This window comes from Chlamydotis macqueenii, chromosome 3, assembly GCF_036417535.1.
Source record: "Chlamydotis macqueenii isolate bChlMac1 chromosome 3, bChlMac1.mat, whole genome shotgun sequence".
NCBI lineage: Eukaryota > Metazoa > Chordata > Aves > Otidiformes > Otididae > Chlamydotis > Chlamydotis macqueenii.
Genome location: NC_141558.1, coordinates 6,598,626 through 6,613,105, shown reverse-complemented (window position 1 = coordinate 6,613,105; position 14,480 = coordinate 6,598,626).

Below are 14,480 nucleotides of genomic sequence, written 5' to 3'. Positions count from 1 at the left end.
AACGGTAACTAGGAGAGCAAAAGGTGGCAGGGGGAGATCACGACCGCCCGCTCAGTTCAGGACCAGGAAGACTTGCCCTCCTCCACACCTATAAGGAGTATGTGTGCTAATTTACACAGCAAGTGAGGCTAATTTAAATATAATTAACCAATGGCAAATGATGTGTTAATTACTAACCAATCAGTTATTTTATTGTGATTTCCTCCTTGTTATTATTTTGTGTAAAAGACCCCTTGTATTTCTAAGAGAGGTGCTAGCTTTGTGGAATGCCACCTAGCACCCATCTTTGCCAAAAAAATTAAATAAAACAATACCTTTACTCAGCGTGTTAATTGGTTTCTGCACATGAGGTAAACTGACACAGATGTGGGACAACATCACCAGGAGGAGCAGGCTGGGAACTGGAGGAGAGGGTGATTTTGGGGAGAGCGATCACAAAGTGGCAGAATTCATTTTTCTTGCAAACAGGGAGATGCGAGAGCAAGGGCAGAGAGATGGTGGACCCAGACCAGCTGATTTTGACACAGGCGAGGAAGCCGTGGGCAGCTCCTGGGGAAGCAGGACAACCAGTGTGGTGGGGGGGAACCCTAAAGGCACTGGGTGGTTTATCCTGCCAGGAGGAAGGCCAAAAACATGATGACTGACCTTGACCCCAGCAGTCCTGCTGCAAACCCGGGAGCAACAACACGGGGCGGAGGGAGGTGGGAACCATGGGAGGTCATCACCCATTTGCAGCCAAAACCACCCCATTGTGAAACTATATGGGAAGGGATGAATGAGTTTCGGCTAACAAGGGTGGGAAGGCAACGGGAGGATCTATAAATACGTCAGAAGGAAAAGAAAGAGGAAAGAGAGTAACCAAGGGATGACTCAGAAAAGGCCAGTGCTCCTCACCAGCTGATTCACTTTAATTACACATTAATCAAACCAAGGAGCAGAGCAGAAAGAAACTGGCTGGAGACGGTTTAGGTGGGACAGAGGAGATGGAAGCAGCACAGGCGGAGGACGGTCCCGCAGGAGGTGAGCGGAGGAAGGAATTGCGATGCTCTTCCCAGCCACCCTGGGCTAGGAAAGGTCTCACAGGGCAGAAACTGGCAGGCACAATATCTCTCTTTAAAAAGACGGGAATTACACACCAGGAGCCTAACTTTGAGCCTTGGAAAGCTCCCAGAACAAATTATTAAACAAACAGTTGAGAATAGAGGAGAATATGGGGATAAGAAGAGGAGATTAATCTTGTCAAGAATAAATTGTCCAAAGCAGAGTAATGTTCAGCTCAGGTTCCCCTTGGGTAGCTGAAATGTGCCCTGATTTAGGTAAAGCTTTTGAAATAGTCCTGTCTGACATTTCACAAATTATCTCAAATTAAGGAAATATGGGAAAGTGAATTTAGGAACAATTGAGTAAAAGACACTTGGAGTCACTGCTGATGGTTTTCAGCCAGCTGAGAGGGAGATTTCGAGCAGTGTCCTCCTGGATCAGGTGTAAAGGTGCTTCTATTCCATATTTTAATTTATTGACTTGAACGGTGGCCCAAGGAATGCACTTCTAAAATATGCAGGTCGTGCTGGACCACAAGCAATGGGAAGACCAGATCAGAATTCAAAATGACCTTGAAAAATTGGAGAAAAAGCCTGACATGAACAAGATGAAACCCAATAAAAAACAGCACAAACTGCTTCTCTGAGAGGAGCGATATCAAATGGACGGTACCCACCAGGGAGCTTTTACCAGGTAACGGTGTGGCAGAAAGGAAGAAGGTATGGCAAGTCAGAAAGGATGGGGATGAGAAATCTCCCATTGGGAAAACACCAACAGAAGAAGCAAATCTCTTTCCAGGACGCAATAACAAGGCTGTTGTATGTAAGCCAGAGGAGGTAATTATTCGGCTTTCCTCCGTGCTGATGAGGTCTCGGTTGGACCAAGTCTCCTATTTAGAGTACACTTTGAAAAGGATGTTAATTAATTAACAAAGATTAAGATAGGAAAAAGTAGAAAGGTTGAAGGATTCAACTTTGTTTTGCCAGGAAGGAGAAGCTGTGATAAAAGCTCTAGGATACAGCCAATGGTTACGAAGAGCCGATATTCAAGTGTTGCAAGAGGAAATCACATTAAATTCCGACAGGGCAGCTGCTCCATCCCGTTAACCACCTAGTTGCCTTTTTGTAGCCCTTTCCCCCTCCCAGCTCACCCGATTTGGGGTGCGGAGACCGGAGAGGCACACGGTGCTCACCGTGTGGGTGCACAAAGGTTGCGTACAGCAGCAGAATGGTACCCGCTGCACTGTTCTCTGTCTCCTTCCCCAGTGCCCTCTTCTGCCCGGGGTTCCCAGGCAGGGACATCTCAGCTGGACTGACTCAACCAGCAGCACAGATTTTAGCATTGCTGAGCACAGAAGCAGGGGAAAACCAGCCACGTCTCTTGCAGCAAATGAAGCAGGACAGGGGTCTGGAGCTGGATGGTCCCGTTTAAGTGCCAGCTCATGGGTGTGTGGCCACCCTTGGAGAGGGTCTTCTAGCCCCTGGCCTCAGACCTTCGGACCATAATCTTGGTTCACGCTGTTGGACACCCATCAGTTGAAAACAAACCCAGCAGTAATTAAAACACTGTGCAATGCTTCTCCCTTTGGGGGAGCTGAAGGGGAAAGAAAGAAAAAGAAATCTGTTTGTATTTTTGGTCTGGTTTTCCTCATTTTTTTGCCACAGAAAACAATTCTCCTTAATGGTGACTGTTCCACGTACCCGCTCGTGCTCCTCAGTTTTGTTAATGTGAAGATTTAAATGCACCATTTAGTACTGGCACGGGCCAATGAACTCACGGCTACACTCACACTCCCGGCTGGCGAGGAGGATGCACGGCGAGGAGGATGACAGGCAATTAAACCCCCTATTATAGGAGTGGAATAAGAGATAGATGATATATTAAAAGAGGGAGCATGTTTAATTTATAAATCCAAGTTATTGCGTGCTGTGAAGTGTTGGGAGAGAAAATGAATAAAGAAAGGTCTTTGTAGTGTTGCTCGCTATTAAGTATTATAAACAGCAATATACATCTGGCTGTTGGAGCCTCCCGGCAGCCCTGGTAACTGCCTCTGCCCTCCCCCCCTCCCCAGGGCAACTGCTTTCCTGTATTTCCAAATCCAATAAGAATTTTTGTTGCATTAGCCCAAAAAAAAAAACCTAACCTCATCATTAGGGACTCTTTGATGCTAGCAACCTGGCCTCGGGGCCGCGATGTAAAGTGGAATTATACAGTTTCTCTATTAAAATTCACCCCCCAGTAATTAAAATTTAATACTAAAGACCAGATTTAATAATAAAGATGTTGCCGTGATGAGTTTCTCCAGCATGCTCCTGCCCCACGTGTGCCCGATGTGGTGGCCCGAGGCCCTGCTCTCCTGGCAGCTGGCTGCCTTGCTGGGACAGGATGGGCTGCCCTGGGGGCTCTACTCCCCGTTTAATTTTCGGAGGGAAAGGGAGAGGTATACCAGGCAAAACACACCAATAATTGCATGGATGGTAATTGCATGGATGGCTCTGTCCTTCTAGGAAGGATTGACGCGGTACGGTGCAGCCCTGGTGTGGAAACCCCTCCAAAGAGGACTGTCAGGTCAGATGGAGCCAAGCCACAAGGTCCTGGAGAAGTGCCTGACCCCACCTCTTCCCCTCAATGGGAAGGCTGAGGCTTTTCCGTGGAGCTGTGCGCCCGTGTTGCAGCGCTAAATTCTCTGAAGGGTGATGCCTCCAGCCACAGCAGCTCTGGTGACAGTAAGGTGTTACACGGAAACGCTAGCCTGGGATGACCGGAGCCCAGCGGCTTGCTGAAGGGGGTCAGAGGAAGTCTCGGAAAGAAGAAGTCAGGGTGAGAGATAACGTGAGGGCAAGACATCTCCGACCCTCCAGGAGGGCTGGGAGAGGAAATGGTCCATTAGCAGCTCTCTGTCTGGGGCAATCAAAGAGCCATTGTGCATTGCTCTCTGCATCCAGCTTTCTCAGCGTGTTTCCACCTCCCTGGGGACAATGCTCCAGCCTCTCACCTACCTCTGACGTCAATGCCTTTCCCAGCAGATTTCCCCATCTGTTTATCATCTCTGGTGGTGAAGGATCTCACGGGGAGCTCTTGCCTGCTCTGCATCTGCTCTTGTGACAGGCTCCGTTCTGTCTGCGGAGATGTCATCTGAGAGATGAATGAGCAGCCCTGGAGCGGGGAAGTCCTGGGAATAAATACTCTGGTCTGGGGAAGGGACCTTGCTATGGTGAGAGTGAGACCCTGCACTGCTGCTGTGGTAAGCTGGGGAAGAATGGGAGCTCCTTGTCAAAGAAACCAAAGGGTTTTTTGTCTTCATCCAGAGAATAAATGGTATCTCCCTACATATCTTAGTTCATATGACCTTCAAAAATACTGTCGCTCCTTGGCTAATTATTGGAGAAGGATGTTATTCTGCCTTCCCTCTACCAAATGCGATGACCATCTCCCCACACGCTTGTCGGCCAAAGGACTTGTACACAGCAAAGGATGACTGACAGATCCTGGGCCAAACATATCCCATGTCAAGCTGGCTCTGGGGGTTGGCTCAGCCCAGGGAGACCTGTGTAACAAGGGGAATCAACCAGCAAGCAAGGACAGAGAAGTCCAGACCACCCAAAGCCCAGCTCCTTGCCACACACAAGCATGTGCAATGAAGCACTTGCAGGAAAAGCCCTACCTGATGTCCCCCAGTGCTCCCACAGGTCCTCCCCTTGGCACTGGGTGGTGCAGAAGGTTTTCTTCTGACAAGTGGTTCTCCTGTTCTTGGTTATTTTCACTGGCCCACATTGCATCAGTGCCTGAACTTTCAGCCATCACAATGTCCCAAATAAACAGAGAAATGAAACCAGACATTTTAGACATCTTCCCTCTGCCCCCCACCGAGATCCACGTAGGTCCTTCCTGCAAGGCACTTTCCAAACTATTTCAAAGCAAAAATCCATGTAAGTAGGGCAAACCCGGAAGGCATCTGCTGGCTGGTCACTCTCTGCGACTTGATACTTCAAGAATATTTATGAACTTCATCAAGGACAAATGCCAAGTCTGGTACCCGGGAAGGAATAACCCCCATGCTACATCACAGGTTGACTGGCAGGGGAGCAGATCTGCAGAAAAGGACCTGGGGGTCTTGGTGGACACCAGGTTGACCATAAGCCAGCAATGTGTCATCGCAGCAAAAGCGGCCAACAGCCCCTTGGGCTGCTATAGGCAGAGTGTTGCCAGCGGGTCAAGGGAGGGGATCCTTCCCCTCTGCTCAGCCCTACTGATACCGTGTCTGGATATTGCATCCAATTCTCAGCTACTAATAGAAGAGAGACAGGGACACACGGGAGCAAGTCCAGGAAAGGGTCACCAAGATGCTCAGGGCACTGCAACACATGGGAGCACAGGCTGAGGGTGCAGAGGTGGAGAAGAGAGAGCTTTGGTGGGGAACCAATAGCAAGGTGGACATGAGGATGATGAAGGCAAGTTCCACACAGTGGTGCATGGTGGGAGCACAACAGACATCAGGCATAAGCTGAGATGGGGGAGGTTCAGACTGGATATGAGGATAAACATTCCCACCCTGAGGACAGTCCAGCACTGATACAGGATGCCCAGAGTGGCTCTGCTGCCTCCATCCTCAGAGTTTTCCAAGACTGGGCTGGGTAAAGCTCAGGGCAACCTGGTCTGACCCCAGAGCTGGCCCCGCATGAGCAGGAGGTTGGGTTGGAGACCTCCTGCAGTCCCTTCCCACAGGAGCTATCCTGTGATCCTACAGTGCCCAAGGGCATCTTTTGCCTGAGACACAGCGCATTTGTGGCTGAGTCAGTGCCAAATGCTGGCCTCCTGTCTAGGAACAGGACTGATGACTGCTTCTCCCTTGCGCTGGGACCTCCACCAAACCCACAGCTACCAGATGGCCGAAAGCTGCCTCCCCCCCAGCACTAGCAGAGAGAGGGGGAGCAGGGAGCCTCCCGGCGCTCTCCCAGGCATCCCTAACCACAACATATTGTTTTGGGCATCACACAATAACCCCAGATGGAGCAGGGCGTCGCAGGGGGGTGGGATCCGCAGTCACGTCTGGGATGCTGTGCGTCACCCCTAGGAACAAAGCCTCAGGGGACAGGGCAGGGGGCCGTGCCTGCTACCCCTCCCTGCCTAGCGTGGGGCGCAGGAGGGACGAGGAGTGTAGCCCTCCTTCCTCTGTCACAATCAGTGTTTGCTTATCCAAAATCAGCGATCTTAAAAGTCCTCCACTCATCTGGTAACAATAATGAGCAGGGGAACAGTTCGTCCCTTGCCTGGCACTGCGGCACTCATCAGGCAATGCGGCCAGAAGCGTACCTCCCCATGCTTCTGCTCTGAGTCTCTCCTCTTCCACTCCTGCTTGAGTGCAAGGTGAACACAGCGATGGAAATGGGAGGTCCACAAGCACTCCTGTTCCTGGATAAAATTCCTCTCGCTCCATGACCCTGAGACCTTAGCTCAACTAAGGTCAACTAAGACAACTGCTGTCAGAAATCGTGCATAAAAAAATGGGCTGCGCTTGGGTTTTGACTTTAGGAAGTGTTCTCCTAAGAGATGAGAATATGGGCTTCCTGCTAAGGACATCACTGAATAGCTTATGATAAGTAGTGCCTAACGGGGTAGTTGGATGGATGGATGGATGAAGAGATGGGTGGGTGGGTGGGTGAGTGGGTGGGTGGATGGATGCATGGATGGATGGATGGATGGATGGATGGATGGATGCATGGATATCTACTGCCTGGGAGAAATGCATAGTCTAAGGCTTGAGACCAGTGCACTGAACACAGTGGGAGGATGCAGGATGGAGGCAGTAGCCAGCTTTCCTAGGAGGCCCCGGAAAAGCAAAGAGAAAGGCAGAGTTGAACATTTCTCTGTGTGCTTTGGATGGGGTGGTTGTTTATTGTTTTATTATCTGCTTTCCTGTTTCCCTTGCCTCTCTTCCTTTCAGTGAAGCACAGTTGTTTTGTGCTTTGGTTGTTTTTTTTTAAGTTTCTTTGCTCACAAGTGGAGAAGGATAGCTGGGAAGGGAGGTAGGGGAAGGATGGCTGCGGGCAGCATCTAGAGCTTTTTGGGCTGTGCCCTGGCTCATTTTCAAGGACAGCTTGTCCATAGACACTTTAGAGCTTGAAAAGGAGGTTCCCAGAGGTGAAATGAAAGAACTGTGCTAAGAGTGGGAACACTGGGCGGGGAATGGATTGAGAGCAGCCCTGAGGAGAAGGACTTGGGAGTGCTGGTGGATGAGAAGCTTAACATGAGCTGGCAATGCGCCCTTGCGGCCCAGAAGGCCAACCACATCCTGGGCTGCATCAAGAGAAGCGTGGCCAGCAGGTCGAGGGAGGGGATTCTCCCCCTCTACTCTGCCCTGGTGAGACCCCACCTGGAGTACTGTGTCCAGTTCTGGAGCCCCCAACAGAAGAAGGACATGGACCAGTTGGAGAAGGTCCAGAGGAGGGCCACGAAGATGATAAAAGGGCTGGAGCACCTCTCTTACGAGGACAGGCTGAGAGAGTTGGGGCTGTTCAGCCTGGAGAAGAGGAGGCTCCGGGGAGACCTGATAGCGGTCTTCCAGTACCTCAAGGGGGCCTACAAGAAAGGTGGGGAAAGGCTGTTTAGTAGGGCCTGTTGCGATAGGACGAGAGGTAATGGTTTTAAAATAGAGGGGGGTAGATTTAGATTAGAAATTAGGAAAAAATTTTTTACGATGCGAGTTATAGAACACTGGTTGCCCAGAAAAGTGGTGGAGGCCCCATCTCTGGAAACGTTCAAGGCCAGGCTGGATGAGGCTCTGAGCAACCTGACCTAGTCAGGGATGTCCCTGCTCCTTGCAGGGGTGTTGGACTAGATGACCTTTGAAGGTCCCTTCCAACCCTAACCATTCTATGATTCTATGATTCTATGGTGGCAACACATCTAGCCCTGTGCTGCCTCTGACCATGCTTATCCCATAGGCATGCCACTGGGTACCCACCGTCCTGCTGCTACTCAACCAGCAAGTGCCCCGCAGTGATAGGGCCGAGCTCACTGGGTGAGATGACCACAAGTAAGGCCTGGTGCAACCCCAGAGCTCCCATAGCACCTCCCAGCCATCATCACGGTGCCATGGTGGTCATTCCCCAGCTGCCATTGGGATTGTGCCAGAAACCTGCCAACATCTTTCCCCAGTTTCCCCAGTCTCAAGCCTTTCACCTCAGTTATCATGGTAGCCCCAGATGACCCTCTCTGCTTCTCCTCTGATCCCATAGGACCTGGGAATAGTCATAGAATCATAGAATGGTTAGGATTGGAGGGGGCCTTTAAAGGCCATCCAGTCCAACCCCCCTGCACGGAGCAGGGACATCTCCAACCAGATCAGGTTGCTCAGAGCCTCAACCAACCTGGCCTGGAATGTTTCCAGGGATGGGGCATCCACCACCTCTCGGCATCCTGAGCCAGGGTTCCACCACCCTCAGTGTAAAAAATTTCTTCCTTATGTCCAGTCTGAATCTACTTCCTTCTGTTTTAAAACCATTACCCCTTGTCCTATCACAACAGGCCCTGCTAAAGAGTTTCTCCTCATCTTTCCTATAAGCCTCCTTTAGGCACTGGAAGACCACTATAAGGTCTCCCAAGAGCATTCTCTTTTCTTCTGATGCAGTATTTGCATCTGTAGTGAGCATCCTTCACCCACAGGCTGCTTGGGACCATCCTCCACCCCCTTCTTGTCGCTGTCCCTTGCATCAGCTTTGTTGTTGCACAGCCTCCACAAACCCAGACTCCTAATCTGTCATAAAAAAAAAAAAAAGAAAAACACTGAGAGAGAAAATGGAACAGGTTTCTGCTAAGTCAGCGCTGAATTGGCCAGTGTGAGGGCTAAGACAGAGGGCAGGACAGGGGCTGGTGGCCTGAAGCTGCAGGAGAAGGGACAGGAATGAGATCTCTGTGTTTGGCAGTGGCAAGCTCGTAAGTCAATTCAGGTTGACGTGTTTAAGCCGTGGCTGAAGGTGATTTGAGCTCAGGGAGTGGGACTTAATCCTCCTTCTTCCTCTTATCCAGCCTGAGTATAACTGCGGTGGCAAACAGGACCAGAAGCCGTCACAGGAGAGGGGCTGAAAAGCTGCCAAGGAACAGAGAAAAACTGCGCGGTCCCTGGGAAGGACCTGGAGGCTGGTGAGATGGGAGGGACGTGTCCTTCATGTGAGCTGGCCTGTGACCTCCGTGCTGCTTTACACATCAAACCCCAAGATGGGGCGTTAATTTCCCCAGCAATGATCTGCACTAAAGATGCTCTCTTCCAGAGTAATTTAGCAGCAGGGGTAATATGAAATTTCCTGGAGAAGGATTTGCACCCAGTAAAAATGTGTGAAGGCAGGAGAGTGCCAGACTGCGGGGAGTTTCCTACCAGCTCTTCTTGCCTCCTAAACTGGTGCTTAAAGCAAGGCTTGAGCTCCCTTGTGCCAGAGGTCTTGCTCCCTGGGTCTTCGTCTCCATTGAAAGCTTTCCATGGCACAACCAGCTCCTTATACAACCCATCAAGATACTCCAATCAACATTAAGTCTGTGAATTAGTTTTTCAGATATGTCTGTTTATGTGATGATTAAATAGCCTGAACTGATTTAAATCAGCCAAACTTGGGCGAGGCTTTTAAATGGTTGTGCCGGACTGCAGGAGCCCAGGAAAGACACGAATGGCTCCCAAGCCGCTTTGCCCCACACCCCATCGAGCCGAGGACATCCAGCCACTGCTGGGACCCCAGGCAGCTGCTTACAGTCACGGCAGGCTGACCATGCACGCTTTCCATCGTTCCAGAGAAAAGGCTGCCTCGCAGCGCTCCGCTGCTGCGGCGGGGAACACCCAGCGCTGAGGTTGCACAAATCCCGGTGATTCAGAGACCCGGCGTGTTCCCAGGCTCCGTCACCTGCGTACGCTGTGAGTGATACGTTACCAATTTCCCCATTGGCTTTCTCTGTATCGTCTGTGACTTCAGCCTTGTGTCCCCCACGCAACGGCGCCTGCTGAGCCCTCCCCATCCAGAGGCTCCTCCACAGCCATCCCCATCCTCACGGATGCAGGGGAGGCTGTTTGCCTTCCTCACCCACTGCTGTGCTGCGACCTGGTGTTCAGAAGAGTCTCTGAAAGGCTCTGGGATCTCGTTCCCAGCTGGCAGTAACCCACACGGAGGGAGTCCTTGCCCCTCTTCAAGGACACTGAGTTTTACGTGTGCGTATTGCCTGGTCAGGCGTTATTTTAAGCTCTTTGCATCTCTTTGTAGTCACATTTAGTGGCCGCCCTGGGTATCTCCATATCTTGAGTAAAAAGACATCAAATACGATGCACCGTGCAGGGTCAGCAGAGCCCCTGTGAGTTACTTCTCGCCCCGGCCATCCTCCCGCCACGCACACCGTGATCTGGTGGCCATCGTCCCCTCGGCACGGACACGTGCAAAGCCCCGCGTGCCCTCAGCCCCGGGTCCCCCTTACATCGAGGGGGTGGATGGAGACCTTAAGCTAAGATTATCCGCAGTCACTCGGCGATGAGGTCCGCCCCGCTGGGTGCAGCTGGGGCGGCTGAGCAAGGTCACTCGGGAAGTGACATTCTCCTGGGGCTCAAAAAGAAAAACCTCCCCAGGGCTGTACAGCTGGCTTTGAGCTCTCGTTCGAGCAAAACAAAAATCAGTGTGCTGAGCCGAGCGCAAGGGAGCCTGCTGGGTTAGAGGTGGTGGGAGTTGTTTGCTGGTTCATCTCCGTACCAGGAGGATTTAGGCTGGATTAGGCCGTGGCTGCCCGTGCCACTCCGGCAGCCCTTCTGCAGGCGACACGAAGCGTAAAGCCAGCAGCGTCACGTGCGCTGGGTAATCTGAGACGAAAGGGATCTTGCGTCCACAGCTGATATGAATCACAGATTTGCAGGGGGGGTTGTTTGCTCTCTTTTTGATGTTGAACCTACAAAAGAGCACAACCCTCCCAGGTTTGGGAAACTCAGTGTGAGTTTTGCGGTGCTCTCCGAAGTCACCCTTGCCACCTCCCCGTCCCACTCAGGCTGTGCTGGCTCCAAGGAGCAAGACCACACGTGGTCTTCTGCGTAGCCTGAGGCTCTCAGCTTTGCTGCCAGCTCACTGATCATGGCTATGCTGCTTAATTCGCGGCTTTGATTTCTCCAGTGCAAGTTTAGGGACACTGCGAGACATTCAGATAGATACATAAAAATTATCTTTCATAATTTTTCATTTCCAACTTCAAGGCCATAAAGATGCCCCAGCGGAGAGCAAGGCTCTGCTTTGTTAGGCACCGTTCAAGCCTCAGCCCCGAGCACTGGCACCCAAGGAGAAGGAGGAAGGTAAACAAGAACCCTACATGATGTACCTGGAGTCATCGTGTTTTTTGGTGAGGTTGAGATGAGCCTGCAGGCTTCAAAATCTGGGCCTCACTCCCCAGCTGAGCCAAAGGACCTCCTGCAAAACAAGATGCTATACAATTGAAGGGATATAACCCTCCAAAATAAGCATTAGCTTTACATGCGCTCACTGTTTTTCCTCTGAAAGGTACAGACGTGACCGCTGGGCTTGCTCGGCCTGCACTGAACTCGACGCGCAGGCGGCCGTGCCTTTCCGCCAGAGATAAACGGTTCTGCTCTGCAGCACTGGCGTTGCTGTACTGCTCCGGGAGCAGAAGCGAAACCTCTTTACAGAGGACCACTGACCTGGAAAGGATTTGACGTGTCACAGCCACGTGTGCCCCTCTCCCCTTTCTCGCCATGGCAGGAGGTCCCAGTCTGGACAAACGGCCACGGGGGAGCCGCTCTGTCCACTGATCTGGATGACATTCTCATGCTCTTTTTCGGTTGCCATCTCACACTGGCAGACCAAAGTTTTCTCACCTCTCCTCAGCCACCCGAAAGACGTTCCTGCAGGCAGTCCTGCATTTGCTGTGGATCCTACCAGAAACCACAGTGTTTATATATGTGTGTGTATATATGTTCCTGCTGGGATCATCTGCTCTTGGTAGATGTTTTGCTTCCCAGTTTCCTGGAGATCATAAGGAGAGCCAGAAGGGTGAGAACTCCCACCCAAACTCTCCTTTCCGTCACACAGGGAAGTCTACGGGCTTTGTTGGTTTGACTTCCCAATTTATGTTAATGCCAGTGATAACTGTTGTTTCTGTATGAATTGGAGCTGTGAATTTTCCCAAGGAGGGGGTACTTTCCCATAACGGCAACAGAACATAGAGATTTTCTGTTTCTACAGATGTGGAAGTGATGGTCCACAAACAGAGAATGAGAAAGTCCAAAAGTCAATGACATCTGCCCTGTTAGCCTGACTTCTTTTATTGCAAGTAAGTGATGAGAAATCTCTTCCCAGAACACTTCTGGTTTCTACAGGGTGAAGCAAGTGACGGTTCTGTAGCATATTCTTTAACATTTCCCCCAAAATTTCTCTTGGTGAAACTTTTCCTCTCATTTCATGAATGTGCTTTATGCAGCCTCAGATGACTACGCAGGACCACTGGCTTTTTCTCACAGGAGAGGAGAGCTTGCTGTTGAAGAGAAGATGGTTTCTGGTGGCAAACCAGGTCAGCGGATGTCCCTCCACCTCTTGATCAGACTCCCGCCACCGTCTTAGCGAAGACCCAGGGGTCTCCAGTCAACATGGGGAGGGAGGTTCACCAACTCCAATTAAAAATACCCTCTTTCTTGTGTTTTTTATTTTTTTAACAGAGTTACCATTTCACTGACCAGGCTGATCCCACGGGCTTGTATTTGCATGACTCATGGGGTGGCACAAGGAGGAAAAAAGGAACCGAATGCAGGGAGGCCAGGAGGAACTTCTCAAGCCGCTGCTGCTACCAAAACCAGTTAACATGAAACTCTGACCTCAGTCACCCCACTTCCCTATTTTCCTTCTGAAGAGTGAGAAAAGTGGAGATGCAGCAAGTTGGACATTAATGAGCAATTTATATCACAGCCAGTATGAACCAGTCTAGGCAACGTGACTGGTGTTTGTCACTGGAAGGGCTGCGAGGGGGGGTGGGATGGGGGATTTACAGATCAGCTCACGCGTTTTTGGATAATCTGTGGACTGCCTTCAGGTTCTGTATAAATAATAATAATTAAAAGCGGATGTAACTAATTGGAATCCATTCCATGGCAGTAACATGATCCATCTTATTGCCAGTCCCCTGAGTCACTCCGTCCTCCGGATGATTATTTTTCTGCTTTTCCCTAATAAAATCTAAACGCTGCCTTTCACACTGCTGATGGATCCAGCGAGGGTCGGTGCTGCTGGGGCATTTCAAACCCTCTTCTAGCCCAGACACAACCAGCCTGGTTAGCTCCACACCAGTGGGGCAAGACTTGTCCTGAATTTCATCAAAGCTGCACATTTTTAAACTTAAAATCCCCTCCACCATCCACAAGTCCGGTGTTGACCCGGCTGTGTTATTGCCTGTTATTTGCCCAATTTATTTTGAATTAAAAGCAGTGAGCTGCATCCCAGATTTCCTTCTGGGCAGCCTTACTGGGTCTTGCTTTGCATTGTGATCTCTCTTTGGGATGAGGCTCCCCTTCCTTGACCTCCTGGGAAGAGCGTGTTGTTCCCGGGTTTGGTGGCCCCGGGGGAAGGCAAAGCCCAAAGCGGAGCTCTGCGGCACTTGCGCAGCAACACGGCCAGCTGTGGAAGAAGGTCCTCTCCCTGCACGTGACATGATCTGTCTTGTCCCCTCCTGGGAACGGCAATCCTGCTGCTGCCACCCCCGCTCTGGGAGGGAAGTTCTTCTCCAGGCTCATTCCCAGGCTCCCGAGGGTCGTTGCTCCCTTCCAGCTCCCTTCCAGAATTAGATATGGAGAAAATACAGGGAGAAGTAAGTCCACCTTGACTGGGAGAGGAGCCTTCTAGCTGGATTCAACCCACCCTGAAAACAGGAGGAGGCTTCTTGTGGACTTCAGAAGGGTTTGGATGAAGCACATGCTCTTGTAGAGCAAGAATATAGCTTTTTTTTTCTTTTTTTCTTTTTCTTTTTTTTTTTTCCCCTGGGGATTTTCTGTCATTCACAGTGGTTCTGTGCTGTTTGTTTTGGTGTGACACTGAAACCCTCCCTTGTTTCATCTGCCTTCAGGATGCCTCCAGAAGGTGACGGCTGGTCAGCAGGATTTCTGCAGCCTCTGGAGATCAGGTGTTTGACTGTTTACCTCAATAGACAACCATCAGTGTAGACTGCCATATACTTGCACCCAGAGGGGCCGGGTGATCTGAGGGCACTCGTAAACCTTGAAGGCCTTGAAGGCCCTGAACAACCTTACTTGCAGCCTCCCCCACACCTGCCCTGGTCTCCTGCTCAGACCTTGGACCCAACCTGACGCCTCATCCCTGTTCCTGTCTCCTGGAAGGACCTGGGAATTACATTGCAGCCTTTCCAGTCCTGCCTATCTCACCCCATCTCTTGTTCCTGCTGACTCCCTGGATGGAGCTGGA